At 38.0% G+C, this 19,826-nt stretch overlaps 1 long non-coding RNA gene across 1 annotated transcript; it reads right to left on the reverse strand.

The window, feature by feature from the left end:
• Positions 1–9,407: 9,407 nt before the first annotated feature.
• On the reverse strand, positions 9,408–11,333 carry LOC131410037 (uncharacterized). The gene is made up of 2 exons (XR_009221144.1): positions 11,204–11,333; positions 9,408–9,907 (listed from the first exon to the last, which is right to left on the reverse strand). It is a non-coding gene; the product is annotated as an uncharacterized LOC131410037 (long non-coding RNA).
• Positions 11,334–19,826: the final 8,493 nt, after the last annotated feature.

A 19,826-nucleotide genomic window follows, 5' to 3' on the forward strand; every position in this document is an offset into this window, starting at 1 on the left:
GTAAACTCAGCCCACATTTCCCCTTACATATGCAAGCTAAAGCCTGAGTGTAGACATCCTTTGTTGGCAATGAGGAGCAGATCCATGCTATTAAATGATCAAATAGGCAGAACATACGGTTGGGCCCTTTCAGGAAAATTACAGGTTCAACCCCACCTTCATTGGTGGAGGACATGGTATACCAGAATTAAAATATCTACCATTTATTATGTAGTTAATCATAAATCATGTTATTTAAATGAAATTTAATGAATTCTTCTTCTATTAAGTTGACTAGACTTTAGTCAACCTGATGTATAATTTCATATAGGTGCATTTTTACTTAAAATGTAAAACTCTTTAGAGACAGCTTCATTCAGTTTTAGAGGTGTATTTTGTATATTTTGGTGTGATTTTATTTATTTTCCTTCATAGCAGAGAGGCACATCCTAGTCTTTTTCTTGCTGCCCTCTCTCTACAAGATAAAACTCATCCAAGTTTATTTTGTTTTTTAAGGCATAGGCTTACTTTGTGATGATACAGAGATCATTTCTGAAACATATTTGGAACTGTGGGGAGCCCAGAATTTTAGATTATGCTCAGAATTTTGTGATGTAACTTCAAAAAAAATGGAACATTTAAAGTTTTGCCAGGAAAGTTTTCTCCTACTTTGCTTCACAGTAATTAAAAAAAAAAAACTGTTTAGTTTCTTAATTCTTCAGAAGGGTGAGTGAAGGATTTGGCAGGTTTAAATGTACCCTTGAGAGAGCTCTCTCTGAGTTACTCTTTCAAAGCAACCATCCCAGTTGATGAATATTTAATGGGGACTCTGTCAGTCCCAGAGATGAGAGAGGCAGTTCCTAAAGCTCCAGCAGGTACTGGGAGAGGAGAGCACTGATAAGCAGTGCCATCAGAGCTTGGATGAAGCGTGGTCATTCTCAAGATGTTAGAACTGAGTGGAGTTCTCAAATGCAGCCCAGGGACTCTAGACCTGAGCCCTGTTCAGAAGCCAGTTGAGTTGTCATTTTCTCTGAGCATGGTGTTGTCGGGGAAGAGGGAGGAGCCCCCTCTTCCCTTTTCCTTAAGGTTCTTCTGGCTGGCCAAATAATTAAAAGACAGGTTAGCAGGAGAAAATAATACCAAGTATAATAACATGTATACATGGGAGAAACCAGGGAAACTGAGTTTCTCAACACAATGGCAGCGATTCTCATCTTAAATACCATCTTCAGCTAAAGACAAAGGAGGATGTTGGTGTAGGTAGTGTTTTCGGATTTCAGAGGGGAAGAATGCAATTCACAAGGAAAGGGCAATGTAAATATTTGTCAGAAAATTCTTTACAGGGCTGCCTATAGAGAATGTGGTTAGAGAGACAGAAATCACAGTAATCAAGAGTATATAAGGCCGGCCCCGTGGCTTAGCGGTTAAGTGCATGCACTTCGCTACTGGCGGCCCAGGTTCAGAACCCAGGTGCGCACCGATGCACCGCTTGTCCAGCCATGCTGTGGCCGCGTCCCACATACAGCAACTAGAAGGATGTGCAACTATGACATATAACTATCTACTGAGGCTTTGGGGAAAAAAAGGAGGAGGATTGACAATAGATGTTAGCTCAGAGCCGGTCTTCCTCAGCAAAAAGAGGAGGATTAACATGGATGTTAGCTCAGGGCTGATCTTCCTCACACACACAAAAAAAGTATGTACATTTAAGACCTCTCCTTCTGTACTGATAAGAGCTTCCAGAGACAAGGCCATACCCCCCCTTCCCAGTACATGGAGGGAGATACCTTTACAAATGTAAATATTTGGTAAACAGAACATTGAAAAGAATGGCCTTATTGAGGACCCTGCCAGGCTGTCCATACCCAGAGTTAAATTCCCTTAGGCAGTTAGTGGGGAAGGTCAAATGTCCGCCAGAGAAAATAATCAAAGTAACGTGATATATTTCAGGGTGGTCAATTTTGATTTCCCACAGTGTGTTCTCTCTGCTCGTGCCCCTTTTTGCCATTTCTCATGCTTCCCCTAACTCTTTCTCTTTCCTACACCTTCTTTCTTCTTTTTTCTCTCTTTCTTACTTTTACTCTATATTATATTCCTTCTCCTTATCATTTTTTTCTTCTTCTCTCATTGTTCTCATTCATTTTCTTTTTATTTTGTAGTACAGTTACTCTGTACATCACTTTCATCTTAAAATCTTGACCCTCTACAACTCCTATACTTCAGCTAGCTATTTTGAAGAGAGTATTTTGATAAATTTCTCTTAGATGTTATAACATGCTGATTCAGGGAAATAAAAACTATCACGAAAGGGATGGGGATGGAGAATGAATTCAGTTCAGGTAGTCATGAAATAAGACAGAGGGAAACTGAGAGCTTAGGTGTGGGTGTTCAAAATATTTCCTGATACATCTTTGTAGTTCATTGGTGTGGTAAACTGCACACAGTCTTATTTACTGTTGGAGCCCAGAAGTTTGCTCCTCTGGGCAAGTCAGCATGTCTTGGCCTATAGAAAAGACTCTAGGAAACACTGCCTGCATTTCTAATGTAAAGAGCTGTTCGTGTTCCACCAGGAGACCCTTTGGGCTCTTCCCTGAACTATCTGAATAGAAACAGAGGAAGAGAAGCTTTTCTCAATCTGCACAAAGCCGGGACCCTATCTTGAGTTTGAGAGGATTTGCATGTGACTGAAAACACAAGTGTTCCAGAGTTTGGATTTGCTTTAATAGGATCTATTGGCTGGCTTTGATGTTAAAGGTCTTTATTCAAAATTGACTACCTCTAGTGCTAAGTTCAGAGTGGAGATTTGTCAGTATAAGAGAGAAGAATCCCTTTTTGATTAACTCAGTGAAATATAGTATTTGGGAAAATGGTTATATTTGAAGGCCACTTGTTAATATTCTGTTGCCACAGTGACATCTGTTGGTAAGTGACTACTTCATGTTATTCTTAATCATTTCTGTTTGAAAGACACACCTTGAGCTTGATAAATAAATGGCAAGCAATAGGATATATTGGAGTATATGAGGAAGCCATTTGGGGTAAAGCTAATTCGGCCTGAATTTGTTTTTCCAAAAAGGCCTGTGGCCTGCATTGTGTAACTGCTTTGCCATGTCCCAAAGAGAAGAGTAAATGCCTTTAAGATAAGGATGCAACTTCCCCGCCACTGGCATTGTCTTAAGGATAAGCATTTCTCCCTAATCTAGGATTTGATTGCTGCAGTCATCCTGTGACCACCCAGCTCCAGACAACAGACCTGACACCAGCCAAGCCCATCGAGACAGCAGACCTGCTCCCCGCTGTGTCCATCTATATCTATTCTGGCAGGGCAACCTGGCAGGGCGGATCTTCTTATAGTAAAAGAGACATTGCAATCATATGTGATACTTTCTCTTTGACAGTATGTAACTGCTCTGTACACCCCACTTCTTTGTTGCCCTTCCTTCCTTAGGGAAGGAAGGCCCCGGGCCACGGTCCTCAAAAGTTGGCTCATAATAAACTCACCCCAATTTTGATTTATAGTTTGATTATGGATTATTTACATCGACAAGCTGACATGCAGGAAGTAGTAAAGGCACAGTGGTATCTGTGTTGCCAGATATAAAATCTTTCCTCCCTCTTTCCCTTCCCAGGATGCCCACTCTTCATGGTTTCACCTACTTCCATGCTGTGCTCATTCTTCTGATTACTCCTTTCATTCCCTCCTACAATTACTCAACAAATATTTAAACACCTACTCTATGCCAGGCTTGGGATACACTAAGGAAAAAATTTTCTACAAAATCTCTGTCTTCACAGAGTTTGTTTTTGTTGGGTAAGAGAGATAATGGCTAAGTAGGCAGACAAGTGAATTACATAGTCTATCATGTGATGATCTGTTTCATGAAGAAGGTAAGTGACAGGCAATGGGGAGAGCTAGGGAATGAGTGGGTTGCTACTTTAGAGAGCCCAGGGAGGCTGGAGCAAGGCCCAGAGGGAAGAGACAGGGCAGGAGGACATGCAGATGTCCCAGGGCTGCAGAGATGCTGTGGAGGGACTGTGACTCGGATGTCAGTGGGCAGCAAGAAGCCAGTGTGGCTGGAGCACAGTGAGCAAGAGCAGAAATGCAGAGAAGGTTTGAGATGTCAGGGAGGGTGAGCAGATGAAAGAAGGCCCCTGGGCCCATCAAAATTGTGCTGTAAGTGAAATGAAAACTTTCAATGTCATTTAACTATACGTTATACAATTTAGGTAGTAAATACCTTTTGTTTTTCTATAGCCTTGTCACGTACATCAACTAAAATGTTGCTAAATTGGGAATGTCTAAATTATCCCCAGGAGTGACTGCTGTATCTTGTCAGGTGTCTGGTCTGCACAGCAGTCGGAGGTGGGAGTGACGTGACAGTCAGGAGATGAAGTCTAGTCTTCAGGTTGCCACCAACTGCTTGTGTTATGTCTCATCTGTAAAACGTGGAGGATGGAAAAGACGAGTGGTTTTCAGACTCCGATCCATGGAGCACTGGGGATTCCTGAAGGCTTTTTGTTTTTCTTCTTATGTTTGTAAACATCGCTGCAAGCTTCACGTAGAAGAAAGTGTCCCCTAGCTTTAAAAAGATTCCTAGACTTGGTTATCCCTCAGGTTTTCTAGTATGAAGAATTTGCAGTCTCACAGACTCCTAAAGGACAGACTAAAGGAGCACAATCCCTTTCTCCCGAATGTCTCTGGTGACAGTGCTCATCATCTCTCATTCAAACCAGAAGGTGATTTGTCAATAGTGAGATGTGGCATTTGAGACCCCATCCTTCAAGATGGCTGAGTTGTCATCTATCATTGTACAGACTTACGATAAGTGAATAATATAAAAAGTGAATGTCTCAGCAGGTACTTTCTGGCACAAAATAGAAACTAGGAATTGAGAAAAGTAATTATGATTGATGTCTGTCAATAAGGGCATAGGGCTATTCTAATTCCAAAAGTAATTAACGGCATGAGTGTTAGTCACTGTACATATTAAATATATTGAAAAGCAGTCATGTTCTCATAACACAGAAGTATAACTGGAAGATAAACTGGATGTTTTTGGTACTTATAGCTAAAGATATATTTTATTTAGTTCTATTTTCTGATTGAGAAAATGAGAAAATTTATTTTTTAGTATACTGACTATCTTCTTCCTTTCCAACATAGAATCTCAATCTGCTATTTTGGAAACTCCGAAAAAAATGTTCAGATGTTGTTCAACAAGTAAGAAGATCTTGTTAGGATGTGGAATCCTTTTCTCTCTTATTTGTCATAAAATTGTGACAAACTCTGATTTATCTTCCTGTCTGCCCAGCTGGCTAGGCCACCTTGTTTCTCTAAGCCTGCAGGGGAATCCAATCAGGTGGAAGGGGATGTTTTCTTCCACTTAGACTTTGCAGAGGAAATCAACCTTGAAGTGGAACTGAGCACATGCTTTTCAGAAGCTGCATCATTCTCTACCCAGCCAGAACATTGGACCTGACAACAACTGGATCCAGCAGAAAACTGGCCACTCTAGGAGATGTCATGTGGAAATGTGCTTGGTTGGACTAATAATGACAAGGATATGATTTTTAACAAAATCTCTCAGAGCTTTTCTAAAATCAAATAATATTCTTAAGTTGCTTTAGTAGATGAAACATTAGTTAGTGTCTTTTTAATTTTCACAGCTTTTTTTTCTGTTACTAAAGAAGCCACATTTTATGTCTTTTTTTCTTGTACCAAAATGGACTCACTATTAAAAAAAGGAAACCTGCAAGAAAGGAAACACTCATATGGGATAGAAATTGTGGATAGCAGTTGCTACTTTTTATATAAAACTATCTGTTTAATTTATTTATACTTTCTCCCAACTCGGCTTTTGAAAATAACTTAGTATTAGAAATTACCAGTAAGAAGAGGGTGTGCTCTCTTGAGTGTGGTCCAGTAGAAGTCAGGCGACTGAGACATGAGTTCTAGGCCCAGGTCTGTTTCTGGGTAGTGTGTGAAAATGTACTTAGGCTCTCTGGAATGTAGTATTCCTTTCTGTAAAATTAAAGAATTTGATGATTTTTGAAAACTTTTCCAAATATTAAATGACTTCTCTTTTAAAAAGAAGCAGACATATCCTCCTTAAACTTAAAAATTATCAAAAATGTTTTGTGACCTTTCACTTGTCAAGAACAACTGATGTCCCTTTAATTATATTTATTGAAAATAAAGATCATAAAAGTATAAATTTAGGAATCTAATAAATGAATTAGCATAAAAATGATCCAGGAAAAAATTTATGATCTATCAAGATACTACATTATGAAAGTATTACTGCTTATTACAGTATATAAAATTATGACACTAAAATAGCAGGTTTTTCCAGTTTGTAAGTTTATATTGTTACTCACATATCACTATTAACCCTATTATGTTTTACAAGTAATAAAATATCTTGAAAGGAAAAAACAATAAACCAGCAGCCCTGCATTTCACATGAAAGTTGTGCTCCCCTGGAGGGAAAATGAGGATACAACATTGGTCGAGTACTTCATTTTGTAATCCATTGGTGCCTCTCAAAACTATAGCTATTATTGTAAGAGTAAAGATACTCTTAAGAATAGTGCCACAAAACAGGTTTTCCCAGCTTCTTTTTGTCAAAGCTGAGACCTACATCAGGCTGGGGCACTTGAAGAGGCATGGTGGACTCAGCTGAGGGTTACTTAATTACTGTGAGATGATTAGCAAATAGCGAATAAGATGGAGAAAGATTAAAAAGAGGTAAAGGGAAACAAAGCTGGAAATAAGAATAATAGTGCCTTCAAAATATCCTCTCATTATTTTTATAGCTTTTTTTTTTTTTTTGAGGCATGACTAGGATAGTATGTTAGATTTTTCTGAATCCTTATCTCCAGGGCATATATTACTGAGTTCTTCATTATATATGAAAATGCCAAAGAAAATCTGGACAAAAGTATTCTATATTATCAACAAGGACAAAACATGTACAACATGTTAATTTATTATTATTATATTATTTATTATATTTTATATAATTTATATATATAATTATATAATTTTATATTTATTATTATATATTAAGATTCCAGCTGTAATAGTCAAGATATATATTCACGTGTGTAAAATTGTGATGATTTTCTATTTTTCTCGGGCTATGAACCGTGGTAAAATATACAGTAATAAGCAGAAAACCTGATGAACTAGGTGATTTAAAACACCTGATATTACAGCTTGGCCATTCGAGGGTGAAATGGATGAATTTAAATTTCACACCTTCTCCTTTCTTTGTAGACAGTGAAGTGTCTGGAAGACAGAAAACACATAAAACTAATTGAGAGTTAACAGTATTTGGAAGCAGTTGAGGTTAAGCACTCGACAATGATGTTCCTTACTTCTGGAGCTATTGACTCTTTGTTATGAGTTTATTGTATAGGCGGGTTCTCTTCTTAGATGATTTGTGTATGTGTCATAGAAGAGAGACAAAGAAGGAGAATTAACTGTCAATCTACTGTGCACCGGTTCCTTTATTGTATTATCTCATGCAATTCTTACAGTAATCTTTTAAAGTAACTATTATAATTCATATTTAACTGATAAAGAAAACCATGTTTACAAAATTGATCAAGGATAAGAGGGAAGATCTGAACATCAGTCTGTTGGGTTTTATGCCTCATATTCTCTCCACCGTGATAAAAATGGTACTTCAACATGGGTACTCACCGTCTGGCTATTTAATACCAGGTCCTGCCAACAGCATTGGATGAGATGAGATGAGAAGTTTATTTCCAAAGTTATTCTACTATATTTAAACTATATTATTTATGAGTCAGATGTCAAGACATGTTTTAGAGGCAGAGAGAGCAACTGATTAGTTCACCTACACATTTTTCAGGTTCATTATAACTTTCGTGTGCCACCTTGTGTCAACTTTACCAACTTTAGTGCTTCACTGTTCTTCTTTAAAAAACTCACAATTTCACTTTTCTTGTAAAGCACCTTGCTGTTTTCTTCTTAGTCACTAGATGGCAGTTCTGTATGTCTGTAAATTACCACTGCAGCAGGAAACGAGAGGTCTTAAGCCAGTTTACTCTGTACAAATGATGGCCATAGGAGGATTTCTGGTCCATCAAGGCTGCCTGTGTTTTTCCGTGGCCGTAACGGGGATGTCTAGGACAGCTTAGTCAGAGGCACGAAGCAGAGTCAGAAAGCATCCTCTAAGTTCTTCTTCAGATGTGCGTTCAGTCACCTGCCCTCTCACCTGAGTACAATGGAGTTTGTTGAATGTGTTCTGACTCTTACTCTCTCTGTAGTTAATAAGTCTGGGAGCTCCATACCCCTAGAAAAAACACATGACTCATAAAGAATTTTCTCAACTAAACGGAGTTGAGGGTTGTGGTGTTGCCAGAGAGTTTGATGCTTAAAGAAAATACAGCTGGTGCTCATGAGGAAGAAAGAGGGTCACCTACTCCTGGAGGGCTTTTATTGATGCTCCTATAGAATGAGCAAGTTTAAAATAAAACCACATTGCTTAAACCTCACTAACTGATTGTTTTATTTTCAAATAATGTGCTCTGAAAATCTGCTATGTCTAAAAAACTATTTCATAAAACTGACACAATTCTGTTTTTTATTCTCTGGTATTTGAAATACTATTAAAACTGTAACTCCTTTAACATTCTACAATATACAAACAGGCAAATATCAATTATATTCTCTAAAAATGTTTGCTCCCATGCTAAATATTAATATATGGTAGCAAAACTGGTTACCACCCAGTTTTTAACTAATTTTTTGCTTTTGAAATTACATATAAAATTTGTGTTTTGAAGTATTTTCCTAAAACTCAACATCTTTCTGACATAAGTGGACTAGTTGAGAGGTAACTAGAATGAAATTTGATCTTTAAAACTCTAGCTTTATGTAAGAATTGATAATATCAGGCAGTTGAAAGTTGAGTCTCTCCACATTATATTTATTAATTGTGAATAGCCACATCTATTACCAAGTGCTGAATAATAAAAAGAAATTAAACAATATCAGCACTCTTACCCCACATGTGGTACAGTTTATATGCAAATAAATTCTCAAAGGTCAGAGAAATGCTTATGATTTCAGATAACTGGTAATATACTTGCTCATTCCAGTTTTAACCTCATTTGAAATTGACTTAAAATTCTTCTCTTAGGATCCTGGTCTAATCAGTGCCCCCTGCTCCCCTCAATGCCTCATTTGATTGCAAAGTTATCTGAAGAATTTAATATTCTTTTCCATTTGTTCTCTTTAAAATATCTGTGATAGTGATTTTTATACAATGACCAGTTGGTACAATTTATTATTAGTTTCAGAAACATCTTTATTTAGGAACAAATCAAGGAAATGTAGCCAGAAAAACCCAGGACCCTGTCACCGTAGCCGAATCAATGAACGCAATGACCAGGGACCGAGGAAAAGAAAAGTGGTTTAATTTTGCCAGCAAAATGAGGCTGTAGTGGGCACATGCCCCAAAATCCACAGTCCTCCTGAGGCATTAGGAGTTGAGGCTTTTAAAGGAAAGTCTGTGGGAAATAATATATCCTTGGTGACTGATTATTTGTTGGAGGAGTGATCCCAGTCTTCTGGCGCCAAGCCGGCTGTCATCTCTATCTACAGCGGGAGATCTAGGGCTCCATCAACCAATCTTCTCTCATCACCAGAAATTTGGCCTTGGGGTGTGGACGGCAACTGCTGCCAATTAACGATTACAGTTTACAAGGTTTTAGGTGGGGGAGGGGAGCTGCGGCTTTGCAGTTCGGCGTCCTCCCATCAGCCTGCGTTTAGCTGAGTTAGGGGAGCTGCAGGTGTCCTCTGTTTGTCTGTCCCTGTGATGAATGGTGGATTCGGCGCCAGGAAGCGGGAGTTGGGGAGCTTCAGCTTCTTGATAATTTTGAGATCTCAGTCTCCCTGTAACAAACCACAAGAACTGGTAATTAGTCAGAGTTTCAGTTTGTAGACACCTGGGCTTTCAACAATTTATTACCTCCATTTGTCTTGTGGAATTCAGGAACACAAAGGGTAAAACAACCCATATCTACATGTGAATATAACTTAGAGAAGCAGAGAAGGGGGAATGAGTGCTTTTTGATTTAACCCCATATATGGTGGGTTCAATGCTGGGGAACAGATATCAGAGCTGGTATCAGAAACAGATGTGAGGAATGTGGGGTTGCCTAGCTGATGGTGCTTGAGGGATTCCTCATGGGATTCTTGGCATAGAAAAGTTTAAAGAGTAAAGCATCATTGGTCAGATCAAAAGTGTGGGGTGAACATAATTCTGAAGGAATAATGATGGAGATATAAGAACAAGAAGCCACTTGAATTGCGTTGGAAGGTATTAGACACATCAAAGAGCTGGGAAAAAAACCTTGTTTAATGTAAGTTCTTTCTAAACTCTAAGGCAAAAAGTAATATGAATTTACATGGTAATTATAAGCCACAAAACAAAAATTCACAAGACAAGTAAAGAACTAAAGTAGAAACCAGAGTAAGAAAAATAGAGGTTAAAGGAGAGATGGAGAGAGATGGTTGGGGTCAGAAAACAGACAATCCTTGAAGTCTCCCTCAGACTCTGATCATTCTTAGTGCTCAGTAAACACTTTGAGCCCATGAGCCTGGGGAGGGGCAAAGTGAGAGGTGGTTGGGAGGGACCACAATGCAAGGATACCCTTGTGGAGGCACTGACATTGAAAATCAGTGACATTTTGCCAAGGTGTTTACCATAATATATTAAGGATTATTCTGGAAAGTTAAGGATTTTTCTGGAATGTACATTTTCATTTTATGGAAACTCCAACTAGCCTGGAGAACGATTTAGACATTTCAGCTTTAGAAATAAACAGAGGGGTCGGCTCGGTGGCACAGCAGTTAATTGCGCACACTCTGCTGTGGTAGCCCCGGGTTCACAGGTTCAGATCCCAGGCGCGCACCAATGCACCTCTTGTCAAGCCATGGTGTGGCGGAATCCCATATACAGTAGAAGAAGATGGGCACAGATGTTAGCCCAGGGCCAATATTGCTCAGCAAAAAGAGGAGGATTGACATCAGAAGTTAGCTCAAGGCTGACCTTCCTCCCCCCAAAAAAAAGGAAAGAAAGAAATAATGAGAATCTTTTCTGTCAGTTTTAAGAATGAAAACCAGTTAGCATCTGGAAAACAGTTGCAATTTGACATGAGAATGTGAAGAAAGAATTAGATGTCACACGTTGTTTTTGCTTTTCTCTGGGGCAGTAGGGCTTGCAGGGGGAATGAAGTTCCATCTTTGCTCTATTGAGTTTGAGAAGGTGTAAAATTCATTTGTGCTGGGCAACACTGTTGACCTGTGGAGAAAGACAAATGGTTCCAGCAGCTGATCTAAAGGAATAACTGAGCTCATAAAAGTTCTTAGCTTATAAAAGGTGCTTCTTCTTTATTGAACTTTACTGGACATCCATTGACCTATATGTGCAAGATATTTGTGGTAGGTATTGAAGAAAATACAAAGAATTATAAGGTTCCAAGCTCCTCCACATACATGAAACTGTTTGCAAGATGTAATTAGGTTCTGCCAAGGTATTTAGTGTATGTTGTATTACAGAACCTAAAAAAATTGGGAATGTTATTCAGAAAATGTAATTAAGGACAGCTCCTTAGGAGAGGTAGACTAGATCAAGTCCTCAAATGGATCACTTTTGGGCAGGTGGAGGGAAGAAAGAATGAGGATTTCAAATGGAAGAAGAGGGGAAAGGTACAGACGTAGAAAGGAACATGGCGTTTGGGCATGGGGGTGGGGAGGCCATGACAGGCACAGTCTTCCTGTGACTGAGAGGCAGCTCAGTTTCCTCCTCCAGGAGCCCAGCACTGCTTCCCACCTCCTGGCCTCCTCCACCTGCAGACCCCTGGCCTGAACCAAGGCCTATTTATCTGGATCGCTGCCCAGTCTCCCAACAGGTCCCTCTACTTCCAGTCTTAATTTCTTCTAATCTTTCCTCCACAATACCTCCAGAGTTACCTTCTAGAATCTAAATTTGCTTAAATCTGATATCTGCTTAGACTGCTACAATGACTGCTCAGAGCATCCGAGAGAACATTCAGACTCCTGAGCTGGACACGCAGGCTTTCTCTTGCTGTCCTCATCTTTAGCCTCATCACCCACTGTTTCCTACATGTTGGCTTTTTTCCAGCCTTAAAAATACCCCCATACTCTGAAATCCTTAGCATCCTTTATATCTGTCTTTTTATATGTGTTTCTTCTGTCTTCCTACCCTCTTTTTTGATCAACTTAATTCCTATTTCTCAATCTAAACTCATGTCAAATGTTCCTTCCTCTTGGACACTTTTCCTGGGAGGTCTCCATTTAGAGACCCCTTTTGATGTCGCCACTCGGGGACCTTGTACTTATCTACTTTTTCTTAACTGTTGTTTTTTTCATGTCTCATTGACAGTGAGCTCCTTAAAGCTGAGACTATCCTTCTTCTTCATAAATAAATGGCAAGCAATAGGATATATTGGAGCATATAAGGAAGCCATTTGGTGTAAAACTAATTAGGCTTGACCTTGTTTTTTTTTCCCCCCCAAAAGGGGCCTGTAGCCTCTGTTCATCCATTGTATATCAGCTTTAAGCAATTAACATGTCCCAAAGACAAAAACAATGACCTAAGGTGCTGATGTGATAAATGCAACTTCTCCCACATTGGCATTTCCTTAAGGATAAGCATTTCTCCCTAGGCTAGGATTTGATTGCTGTGCTCATCCTGTGACCACCCAACTCGAGACAACAGCCACATCCATGGAGACAGCAGACCTGATACCTACTGTGTCCATCAATCAACGTGCTGAAAGGTCAATGTCACGGCTATTATGAAAGGAACATTGCAATCACATGTGAAACATGCTCTTTGATGGTATATAACCACTCTGTACACCCCACTTCTTTGGAGTGCTCCATTTCTTAGTGAAAGGACTCTCCCCGGCTATATGGCCCTCAAATGTTGGCTCATCATAAACTCAACCCAATTTTGATTTATAGATTGGTCATGGATTATTTGTGTCAACATTCTATTTGTCCCTCCAGTATCTAAACACAGTACCTGACACCTTTGGGGCACTCAGAAAATGTTTGATGATTGAATATGTATGTGAGAGACCACACTGACTGGAGAAGAAGAGGCTTTTCGGGGCGTGCTAGAAAATTCGCTCACATTCCTACCACAGTGGTTGAGGCTGTGTGCTTTGGACCAGTTTGTCTGGGCACCAATCCCAGTTATTCCACTTTTAACTGGGGAACCTGTGCAAAGTATTTACTCTCTGAGATTTAGTTTTCTCATCTATAAAATGAGGCTACTGAGAACTCCTGTCTCATAGGGTTTCAGTGAGACTGAAATGCATTAACTTATGTAAAGTGCTTAGAAGAGCTCCTGGCGCATAGTAGGCACTAAAATGTTAGCTGTTATGTTATCATTATTGCTCTTATATATAAGCAATACTCTGGTTTTGAAAAGATGCTTTCATAGTATAGTTGATCCTCATTATTTGTGGATTCCGTGTTTGCACACTTGCACACTAGCTAAAATGTACTGACAGCCTCCAAATAAACACTCACAGGGCTTTCATGTCCATTTGCAGATATGCACAAAGTGGTGAAAAACTTGAGTCACTCGACATGCACGTTCCCAGCTGAGGGGAACAAGGTGACGCTCTGCCCTCTTGTTTCAGCCCATGCTGTAAACAAGTGTCCTTCTTGCAGTCTATTTAGTGCCTCATTTCTCATCTTTTTGTGCCTTGTGTTGGTGACTTTGCTGTTCAATATGTCCCCCATGTGTAGCGCTGCAATGCTGCCTGGTGTTCCTCAGGGCAAGAGATTGTGACATGCCTTTACAGAGAAAGTATGTGTGTTCGACAAGCTTCTTTCAGACATGAGGTACAGTGCTGTTGGTGTGAGTTCAATGTTAATATATCAACAATATATTTTAAATAAGGTGACTTTAAAGAGAAACACACAGAGAATAAGGCTACGTATTGATCAGTTGAAGAAAATGTGACTAAGGCTTGCAGCAACCTAACCCTGCATTTCTCGTAGGAGCAGTGGGTCATATTCACTGACTCAGTGTTCACAGTGACTTTATAGAATGTCACACTGTGCATAACAAGCATCATTGTGCATATCTTATGTAATCCTCACATACTCCTTTATAGTAGGCAGGGTAGGGAATAGGTTGTCCACATTCTACAGGCTATTCCAGACCTTATGAGCCAAGTAGAGAATTTAAAATGTCTTGTGCTCAGCATAAGAGCCATGAGATTTTGAGCAAGGAAGATCTATGATGAACTGATGTTTAAGGAAGAATTACCTAGCAAGAGAATGTAGTATCAAGAGGAAGAGGGAGAATTGAGCCAGAAAGGAGGACCAGTTGTTAAACTCTCCAAGTATTGCCAATGCTAGATGAGGAGATTTGGAGCTAAGGTGCTGATGTGATAAAAGAAAAGTAGCAGACAAATGATGAAATAATGGATTTGGTAACCATATATAGGGTGTAAGTTAGGCTGTGGTTCTCAAAGTGGGGTCCCTGGACCAGCAGCATCAGCATAACCTGGGAACCGGGTAGAAATGCAAATTCTCAGGTGCTGCTGCACACCTGCTGAACTGGAAACTCTGGGGTGGGGCCTGGCAATCTGGGTTTCAACAAGGCCTCCAGGTGCTTCTGCTGCCCATCAAGTTTAAGAGCCAATGAATTAGAAAAATGATTCAAACACGTCACCATGCCCAGGTAAGCGACAAGGCAGAGAGGTGGTATTTGTTTGGAAGATAAGATGCATTTTAAACTTTAAGAAAAAGTAGTTCAACGTCTGTTTCATCATAAGGATTCCAGCATTTAAGATCTTTTAGCTCTCTGCATTTAAGATCTTTTTTCCACAATATGTTTTCCTTTAGAGAGCCCCTGGTAAGTTATTTACCATTTACCACATGTTCTGAGAATCCCTTCTTTCTTGAAATACCCTTTCAGACGTGAAAATGTACTTTATTTTTGTACACAATCTCCTCTATTTAAAATTCGGATTTCTCTTCTTATAGGATCATGTACGGCACATGCAGCCTTACTGTAAATTTGGAATGTCATTGGTTTGTTCCAAAACCTTAGAATGTTTTAGAATTTAGAACAAGATGAAGAGAGAATTTATATGTTTCTCTGTAGGACTCATATTTTTCAGATGTCTAGAGGTATCCCAACTTGCCAGTAATGTGGCCTTAGATTTAGCAGAACTTGAAAATCCTAATATAGTAGGAAGCGAATTACTTCTTTTTTTTTTTTAAGATTTTATTTATTTATTTTTTCCCCTCAAAGCCCCAGTAGATATTTGTATGTCATAGCTGCACATCCTTCTGGTTGCTGTATGTGGGACACAGCCTCAGCATGGCCAGAGAAGCGGTGCGTCAGTGCGCTCCCGGGATCCGAACCCTGGCCACCAGCAGCAGAGCGCGTGCACTTAACTGCTAAGCCACGGGGCCGGCCCAAAAGTGAATTACTTCTCTCGTATTAACATTTACAAAATAAATGATCACAATGTTAACTTACCAATAAGCACTTTCCATATTCCAGTCTCTGAAAGTATCTTGCTTACATAATAAACAAGATAAAGTTTCAAAGATGAGCCAAATAACTTTTCAGCAAAAGCTTGACTTGAGTCTATCTTGGCTTCCTTTTTGACAGTTTTAGCCTTAATGTTACAGTATTGTTTTCTTTTTCTAGGAATCAGATAACCTTGTATTTGGTGAATATTTTAATTTTTAATGGCCACTTGTATTTTGTGATACGCACGTGTTTAAACAATCTATAATAACCCACCATTACCACCCATATATAAGATTATACAGGAATGGAAGAATTTTGGCTGACACTGTATATAATTGTTCAGCCAAGGCAGATGGCAGACTCTACCACTTACAATGATTTAGGGGTTTGAAGCAGTATTTTTAAATACAAATAATCTCAAAATTGGTAATATACAAAATATAATACTGTGTTAACTAACCAAAAGAGTTAAATTTGTTACCTTTCCTCCATTTATAAGGATGCACCCATTATATAGATTCTGTACAAAATTGCAAAGATCACTTTTTTCTTTTTCAAAGTTTATTTATTTTAATTTTTAATAGTGAGAAGCTTAGTGTTGGGTAAACTGCTGCACAATTACTGGAAATGCTGAGAGTCTTTTTGAAAAGTGTAAAAGTCTAAAGACAATGAAAAGTACATTTCTCCAATGTCAAGTCCTTTGAGCCTCTGTCTAGTTGTACACTGAAGAGATGCAAGATTAAGTACCAGCACAGGACACAAGAGAACAGGCTCCCAACTTGAGTCCTTCCCACTGACCACAGTGTGCCTGGCAGACGCTTGGAGATTAAATCTGGTCTTTGTCCATGGGTGGGCCCTGAGAGGAGGATTTTGCTTAAATGACCAAAGAATAGACAACATTTTTTCTTGATAATAAGTAATACTTACCATATAAATTTCTTTATAAATCTCTGAATAAAATAAAAAAATATAACCCGTACAGAAATCAACTCTTACTGACAAGCCCCACAGCCTTCTCTAGAAAGCTCAACAGAAAATGTCACAGCTGACTGTGAATTGGTCTTCTCTGAAAGCCAGCCAGCCCTTCACTGATAGCTTTGGATGAGGAAGGCCAGATACAATTCTTTGAAGATGTTTAGCTGAATTCAGAACCAAAAATCCTACCTCCAGTTGGCTCCTCTGTGAGAATGGATGGCCGGCCTTATTTCACAGGCTGGGCAGATGAGGTTTCAGATGAGCTCTGTTCCCCAGGGATGGAAAAGCTGGATTGTGACATTGATTCAGAGCTGACATTTTGCAGATAAAGATAGGGTCATAGAGGGAAACAAATATTTCAGCAAATTGGATTTTTGTTCTCTACAGTGGGAGTAATTTAACAAGCAGATAGTCTCTCACTCCAACTTCTCTTCCCTCTTCTCGATCTGTAATATCGCTGTAAAAATTCTCTCTATAAAAATTTCAGTCTTTTTTCTTTGCAGTCTATTTATTATCATCTTTACGAATTCTTTGACTTCACCACCTTCTTGGCACCACAATGCTAGCCATTGAGATATTAGTATAGATTCGGTTTTGCAATTTCATCCTCTTATCTCTATTTCCTCTGCCATTTCTTGGCTTTAGTTCTTATTGTATTTTATGCTTGAAAACATTTGAAGCTTACAAAGTATATCAGTTCCTTATTTTCTCAACTTTTTATTATCTAAGTGCCCTCAACTATCACTTTTTTAAAAAAAGAAGTGAAATACATAACAGAACAATACACTGTAATAAACTGACCACTTGTAAAATTAAGTTCAACCTGAAATCCCTCCCCACTTAACAGAGACCATCTTTTATAATTCACCATGCTTTAGTTTGGGCAGGGTCAGTTTATCAATGATTTTTGGATGTTTTAGACCACATGAGAGAAATACAGTGTAAGGTAAAATTGTTAATCTTGCAGAAGTTGTAGAATTTCCTGATGGTTAGGGAAATCAATGGCGGAGAACCTGAATCATAGGAAAAGTAGTTAATTAATTAGCACCTGACAGAGTTTGTTAATTTGGTAAGGATGATGATAAGACATATATGTTGAAAAGATAACTTTGCATATCAGAGTATTGTCAGAGGCTACTGGGAAAATTCGTAATGTTCTCAAATACTACAAAAAATGACCATTTTTTGATAAAAGATGTCATACATGATGGTATCATATACTTCTGTCAGAAAATTTGTAATGAAGAAAATGAACACTTGAGTCATTTTAATTCTAACAATTTTTTCATGCCTATTATTAGGTTAAAAAAATTTTAAGTAGTAAAGTGGTAAGTAATGTACTTGCTTCATTTTTAATTTCTTTTAGGAAAACAACTTTTTCACATTTTTAAAAAATATTTGTATTTATTTTATGCTGAATTTATTCCTGGGCACAAAGCCTTTTTTTTAAATTAAATAACACCAATTCTTTTCAAACTCTTTCAAAAAGTTGAAGAGGAGAGACTATTTCTAAAGTCCTCCTGTGGGGTTAGCAGTATGCTGATATCAGAGCCAAAGACACTAAGAGAAAATAAAATGACAGGTGTTTGAAACTACAGAAATAGAAAACTATAATAGAATACAATAGAAGAGAAAAGTACAATTTCTATTGTAGAAAAGTACAATATCTTTGATGAATATTGATACAAAAGTCCTCAATAAAATAGTAACAAACCAAATTCAGCAGCATATTAAAAGGATTATACATCATTTTTAGGTGGGATTTATTCCTGGAATGCAAGGATGTTTCAATATATGAAAATAAATCAATGTAATAAACTACATTAACAAAATGAAGGAAAAAATAAAAAGATCATCTTAATGGATGCAGAAAAAGCATTTGACAAAACTGAACATGCTTTCATGTTAAAAACCCTCAGATATAAGGAAGCTACTTCAACATAATAAAAGCCGTATATAGAAATTCACACAGAACACCATATTCATGGGTGAAAGACTGAAAACTTTTCCTCGAAGATCAGGAACACGGCAAGAAGGCCCACATTCACCACTTCTATTCAACATGGTATTAGAAGTTCTAGACAAAGCAATTAGGCAAGAAAAAGAAAGAAATAGCATCCAAATTGGAAAGGAAGAAGTAATATTATATTTGTTTACAAATATTATCTTATATGTTGAAACCCCTAAAAATTCCAGAAAAAATTTTTTAGAACTAATAAATTCTGCAGAGTAGTGGGACACAAAATCAACATGCAAAAATTAGTTGTTCTTCTATACATTAATAATAAGTAATCTGAAAAAGAAATCTAGAAACATTACATTTTTATTTACAATATCATCAAAAAGAATAAAATACTTAAGACTCAACTTATTCAAAGAGGTAAAAGTTCCAATGATGTTTTTTGCAAAAATATAAAAATATGTCCTAAAATGCATATGGACCCTCAAGGGACCCTGAATAGCCAAAACAATCTAGAAGAAGAAGAACAAAGTTAGAGAACTCATACTTCCTGATTTCAAAACTTACTACAAAGTAATCAAAACAGTGTGGTACTGGCATAAATACACACAATATACTAATGAAATAGTATAGAGAGCCCAGAAATAAACCTTTGCTTATACAGTCAAATGATTTTTGACAAGGGTGCAAAGACCATTCATTGGAGAAAGGATAAGTTTTTCAACAAATGGTGCTGGGAAAACTGGATACCCACATGCAAAAGAATGAGGTTGGATGCTTACCTTACACCATATACAAAAATTAAGTCAAAATAGATCAAAGATGTAAATGTTAGAGTTGAAGCTATAAAATCCTTAGAAGAAAACACAGGGTAAAAGCTGTGTGTCATTGAGTCCAAATGCCATTGCCAACAATGATTTCTTTAATATGACACTAAAGACATAAGCAACAAAAAAATAACAAATTGGACTTCATCAAAATGCAAAAGTTTTCTGTATCACAAGATACTATCAACAAAGTAAAAAGGCCACCCACAGAATGGTTGAGAATATTTGCAAATCACATATCGGATAAGGGCTTAATATCTAGAATATATAAAGAACTCTCACAACTCAACAATTAAAAAAACACCCAATTTAAACATGCACAAAGGACTTGAATAGACATTTCTCCAAACAAGATAAAAAATGGCCAGTACACACATGAAAAGATGCTCAACATCACTAAGTATCAGGAAAATGCAAAATAAAACCACAATGAGATACATCTTCATACCCATTAGGATAGTTACTATCACAAAATCAGAAAATAACATGTTGGCAAGAATGTTGAGAAATTGGAAC

Source organism: Diceros bicornis, chromosome 9 (assembly GCF_020826845.1).
Source record: "Diceros bicornis minor isolate mBicDic1 chromosome 9, mDicBic1.mat.cur, whole genome shotgun sequence".
Classification (NCBI taxonomy): domain Eukaryota; kingdom Metazoa; phylum Chordata; class Mammalia; order Perissodactyla; family Rhinocerotidae; genus Diceros; species Diceros bicornis.